A 6,259-nucleotide genomic window follows, 5' to 3' on the forward strand; every position below is an offset into this window, starting at 1 on the left:
TACAACAGGAAGTACGAATCAACTGAATGGAGGAAGTACAGGGACAGAAGTTGATTAGTTGTCCCACTGGAGGATGGGCGGACTAATAACCAAAATCTACACAAAAACTACAAGATAAAACACTGACCCACATAAGGTAAGACCCAGGTAGGAAAGCTAGAAGTGAGGAAACAAGAAATACACATAACACAGGAAGACAGATATTACTGCTTAGCTAGAATTTGCTTACACATATACATGTGCTTACATAAAAATAATAATGTCCACCCTTTATGTCCACTGAGAAGTACCAGTTCAACTCTTTCTTCTTTCGACAAAGCCATATTTAATCTGTGGAGGCAATAAAATTGTAGTTAATAAGATTTCCTAGGTGTCCAGACTCTAGGGACACCCTTACACAGATTTGAGTCAGTTTACTAATCATCACCATAAGTGCAAATCCTAAATTTTTACATACTTCAACATGGAGTGAATGGAACAGAAGTCACAAGACAAGCTGCTGTTGCTGGAGGGACTTTCTCAGATCAGTACCATCTTTACTTGTAACGCACATCAACAGAAGTGAAGACCCTGAACCATGAGGAGATACTCCCCACCCCCTACCAACACAAAGATGTGTGTTGTCTCCTCATCACCAGCACACAGAACTCCCACTCGGAGAGTTTGAGTCCGTAAATGGTTGCCTCCCTCAGTGCAGAAAAAGAGCCTATTTATAGACTTTTGAGTGAGGCAGCATGAAGTTGGTCTTCTTTAAACAAATGTGGCATTAAGGAGACTCATCAGTGTGTGTGGCCTGTGCTAGGAATGACCATCATTGAGCAGTAAAAAAAAAAAAGTCTTAAACATGGTAAATGAGTTGGTTTGTTTTCATGTTGGAGTTAAGGGGTTATTGGTGAAAAAAAAAAACATTTTGGGAAATTTAATCAGATATACACTACCATTCAAAAATTTGGGGTCACGTACTTTTGAACAGTAGTATACATACTACCACTATCATAGAAATAATGTGAAACAAATAGCTGCATGAATGAGTGAAATCAGTCCAATAGCAGATGTAATGGAATGTGTTCAGGAGTTATAAATGAAGTCCTCTTACGGTTCAGTTTTCATGCTTCATGTAAATTCAGGCTTGTCTGCCTTTTTAGAAAATAAAAACCTCAGTCCTGATGGTAACAGGTGTGCCCTCCTTTGTGTCCTTTTGTTGTGAATGAGACTCCCACCCACCCATACACCCTCCCACCCCGTCTGTAGAAGGAGACAATGATGTGCGACCGCCATGAATATTGAATGTATGAATATATTTTAAAGCAGCTGAGCTTTTCTGTCTGCTTCCCTTAAACCAGTCTCTGTTGCCATCCATTTAGTGTGTGTGTGTGTGTGTGTGTGTGTGTGTGTGTGTGTGTGTGTGTGTGTGTGTGTGTGTGTGTGTGTGTGTGTGTGTGTGCGTGTGTTTGTGGAGTGGGGGGGGGGGGCATGGTTAAAGACATTTTTCACCATGCTGAGGACAGCTGATCTTTGACCTCTTAACTCACCTCAATATGTTTTTTCACATTAAGTTGTTATTAGTATTATTAGCTTCGCATCATTCAGGAGGCTGCCGGTCGTTCATCATCAGTGTTAAAGTGCTGAAATAAATGAGGATGATTTACAGAGACATGGCACACATTTATCACGGTTATCACAGGGTGTCTGGTTAGTCACTGTTTGTGTTTCTTTGTTCCTTCAGGCATCTCTTCTTTCTCTACAAACTCAGGTTAGCAAGCAGCTAATTAGTGTATAATCATATCCATCAATTCAACAATTGCAGACTCTATAGTTGTTGACAGGCACAGTTATGGAAAGATTCTTTTTCTCTATTAAATACCTGGGCTAGCAGTTTCCTTTTACTTCCAGTCTTTATGCTAAGCTAGGCTAAACACACTCCTCATCTGTCTCTGTACTGGATGCAGAGAAAGGCACTTTTACAACAGTGAGGGTATTTATGAGCCATCTTCAAGAACAAAGTGTACATTACATGTGTGCTCATTCATCGAAAGGACCAGATTTTTTTTTTAATAAATGGCAGAAAATGTGAAGCTTATAACCAAGATTCATTCATGCAAAATTATAACAACACTGCCTTCTCATTTGCGCTTTGTTCCATGTAGCACCAGAATTTTTCAGCTGAAGTTTCATTTTCCCACACTGTTTGGTTGGGGTTAGGGAACAAATTTACTTAATTAGGTTGACAAAAAATAGCATGATTTAGGCTGAAATATGACTCTTTAGCAACATGTGATGTTATAGTGTTGATTTGTTATTGAAAAGCTGGTAAGCAATACAATGATGTGTTGATCAGAAATGGATTTGTGTTACATTGCAAACAAACATCATGCTGAAGAAAAGACATTTCATTAAAAGCTTAAGTGAGAAAGCAGGTCAGTTGTATAGAAAAGCAATTTTTTGGGGACAGGTCTGGTTTATACTGCGCACCTGTGAAATCTTACACACGGTCTATAAGGTGTTTTAAATACTAAATTTAAACATTTCTTCTAAAATACTTCTGTGGTTTCCAAAAATCTCCCCTGTCTTCATTTAAAACTGTAAAAAAAAAAAAGGAAAAAAAAGAAAGAAAGTTTGATGATTTAGAAACATTTAAAAATAGAAGGGGTTCTGATGTGGAAAATATAGAAGAAATATATCTGTGTCAGAAATCCAACTGAAACACATAATGTCCATGCTAACTCCCATCTAAAAAAGCTCAGATTCCCTTGAGTTGTATTCTTCCATTGATACAGACGACAAATAGATGGATTTGATCGACTCATCTGCAGCCAAAATAAGGCTGAGTCCGAAAACACCTCAAAACTTTGACTTGAAGACCAAGGTAAGATGACTGTCACTGGCTTTCCTCCACTGTCACATGACCTCAACCCCACTGAACGTTTATGAGCGCTTGAAGATGGAGAAAGACAAACACTCCTGGCATGACAAGATGCTTTTTCAAACATTTTCAAATTCTGCTGTGAGAACATTATCAGAATTGTCAGGACTGAGCAAATTGCTGGAGTCCATGTACCTCTAATGCTGCTGTTATTAAAGGAAAAAGAGGCAAAAAATACTAAAATATTCTGAAAATCATATATATTTTCCTGAGTAAACTGCCAGACAAGAGGCCTGGAAGAAGACCAAAGAGGAGGTTTATGGATGTGGTGAAAGAAGACATGAAGTAGTTGGTGTGAAAAATAGGATGCTGATGATAGAGTTAGATGGAAGCATGGATTCAATATGGCGACCTCTGAATAGAATAGCTACATATTTTCCTGAGATTCAAGTTTTTGCTCAGATTTCTAAGCCAGCATATTGTATTAAATTCAAAACAAATGGAAAATTTAAGCATGTTCACTGGTTCTCTCAGGTTTTTGGAACCCACTGGAGCAGAAGAAAAATAACAATAAATAATAATAAAATTAAAAACAGCTGGCAAAATGAGTCAATAACATGAAAGTCTGTGTAAAAATAAAAAAGTCAAATCTGAAAAACTATAGTTCATATTGTCCTAGGCGCCTCATAAAATCAACAGACCCCAAGAGAACAGATGGATGCTTAAGTGTTGACTGACAACCAGACGACATTTTGTTGTTGTGCACTCAGTCGGGTAACAACAATCCCTTCTCCTTCCTATTCTCCTCAGAGGTCAAAGGCCAAGGGGTGTATGGGGTCATCTGGAGACTTTAGACTGACTGCATGTTCACTTACAGCCACATCATACATTAATTTATTCAAGCACATGTAATATGTGAAGAGATTCACATTTGTTAAGTCAAAACATGTTTTATATATTAGAATCTTCAGAATAGCCACTCTTTGCTTTGATGAAAGCTTTGCAAACCCTTGGTCTTCTCTCAGTCAACTTCATGAGGTAGTCACCTGAAATGGTTTTCCAACACTCTTGATGGAGTTCCTAGAGATGCCGAGCATTTGTTGGCCCATTTGCCTTCACTCAGTGGTCCATTTCATCCTAAACCATGGCAACTGGGTTTAGGTCAGGTGATTGTGGAGGCCAGGTCATCTGACGCAGCACTCCATCACTCTCCTTCTTGGTCAAATAGTTCTTACACAGCCTGGAGGTGTGTTTGGGGTCATTGTCCTGTTAACAAACATATGATGGTCCAAATAAACACAAACCGGATGGGATGGCATGTTGCTGCAGGATGCTGTGGTAACTATGCTGGTTGAATGTGCCTTGGATTTTGAATAAATCAACAACAGTGTCACCAGTGAAGCACCCCCACACCATCAGACCATGCATGTAGAGACCATCCGTTCACCTTTTCTGTGTCCCATAAAGACAGGGCAGTTGGAAGCCAAAATCTCCCATTTGAACTCATCAGGCAAAAGTAGAGATTTCCACTGGTCCATTCCTTGTTTTTCATGGCCCAAACAATTCTCTTCTTGTTGTTCATCCTCAGGAGTGGCTTCTTTACAGAAATTAGACCACAAAGACCTGATTCATACAGTCTCCTCTCAACAGCTGACGTTGAAATTTGCCTGCTTCTTGAACTCTGTGAAGAATTTATGTGGGCTCTAATCTGATTCATTGTTAACTTGCGTTTTCTGAAGCTGGTGACTCAGATTAACTTATCCTCAGCAGGAGAGGTGACTCTTGGTCTTCCTTTCCTGGGGTGGTCATCATCAAAGTCAGTTTCATCGTAGTGTTTGACAGTTTTTGCGACTGGACTTGAGGATTCATTCAAATGTCTTGACATTTTCCAGATTAGTTGACCTTCATGCCTTAAAGTAATGATGGACTGGTGTTTCTCTTTACTGAGCTGAGTGGTTCTTGCCATGCTATGGACTACAACAGCAAATAGGACTATCCACTGTGTACTACTAACCCTACCTCTGCACAACACAACTGATGGTCTCAAACACGTTAAGAAACCAAGAAATTCCACAACTTGACTCTTGACAAGGCACACCTGTAAATTCAAAACCATTCTTGGGGACGACCTCATGAAGCTCATTGAGAGAATGTCAAGATTGTGCAAAGCTGTCATCAAAGCAAAAGGAGGAGTACTTTAAAGAATATAAAACATATTCTGATTTGTTTAACATTTTTGCTTATTACATAATTCCATATGTGTTCTTCACAGTTTTGATGTCTTCAGTATTAATCTATAATATAGAAAATAACTAAAATAAATAACAACCATTGAATGTGTGTCCAAACTCTTGACTGGTACTGTCTACACCGATCAGGCATAACATTATGGAGCCTATCTCAGCAGGCTTAGGGCGAAGACAGGGGACACCCCGGACAGGTAACAGTCTATTGCAGAGCTACATATACATACCAGCAGACAAACAATCACACTCGTATTTAGAGTTACCAATAATCCTGAGCATGTTTTTGGACTGTGGGAGGAAGCTGCAGACAACCCATGCCTGCACAAGGAGAACATGCAAACTCCATGCAGAAAGGCTGGGATATGAACCAGAGATCTTCTAGCTGCAGGGTGAAAGTGCTAACCACCAAGTCACTGTGCAGAACCCTTTTTTCCCCTAACAGTTTTCATCCCAGACCTGTCCAATCCATTTCCCCCTGCACACACAACAGACACAGTATGTACAATAAAGAACTGAGTCTTGCACTGGACTGCAATTTACCACTCATTCAGCTGCTCAGGTGCACTAATTCTGCTTGTATATTTATATTTTGGAGGACTTTTTATTCATTTATTTTATTTTATGTGTTTTTTTTTTTTTTTTTTTTTTTTAAATCTATAGCTGAGAGTCACCAATTGAAATTCCACTGTGTGGTAACACAATGACAATAAAGATTCTTGATTCTTTTTAAAATAAGAAACTGCAAAATTTTGTACATTTTATGCATTTTGGAAACCAGCATTTATGTATAAAAGAATACCAATAGATGTAACCATAAAACTTCCACAGTTGATTTCTTAGATGAGGAGAATTATTATTTGGGTTACAAATTTCTTGAAACATTAAGCAACAGTTCCCATACAATAAACGTGTATCTGGGATGTTTTCTTTGTACTTGTGTGAAAGAAAACATGTCATGGAAGTCAAAGCTTCAAAACTGAGCACTGGGCAAAGAAACATTTTAAAGTTATGTTTTACCCACAATGCAACTGGGTCCCCCACAGACTGCTAGGAGGTTTCTGTTTAGTAAACAACACAGACACATATCTGGTATGGTGACTCGTGTTGGGGCAGAAACCTCTGGTGTCTGAAAATATGTTGTTCTGCACAG

Source organism: Acanthochromis polyacanthus, chromosome 8, assembly GCF_021347895.1.
Source record: "Acanthochromis polyacanthus isolate Apoly-LR-REF ecotype Palm Island chromosome 8, KAUST_Apoly_ChrSc, whole genome shotgun sequence".
Classification (NCBI taxonomy): Eukaryota; Metazoa; Chordata; class Actinopteri; family Pomacentridae; genus Acanthochromis; species Acanthochromis polyacanthus.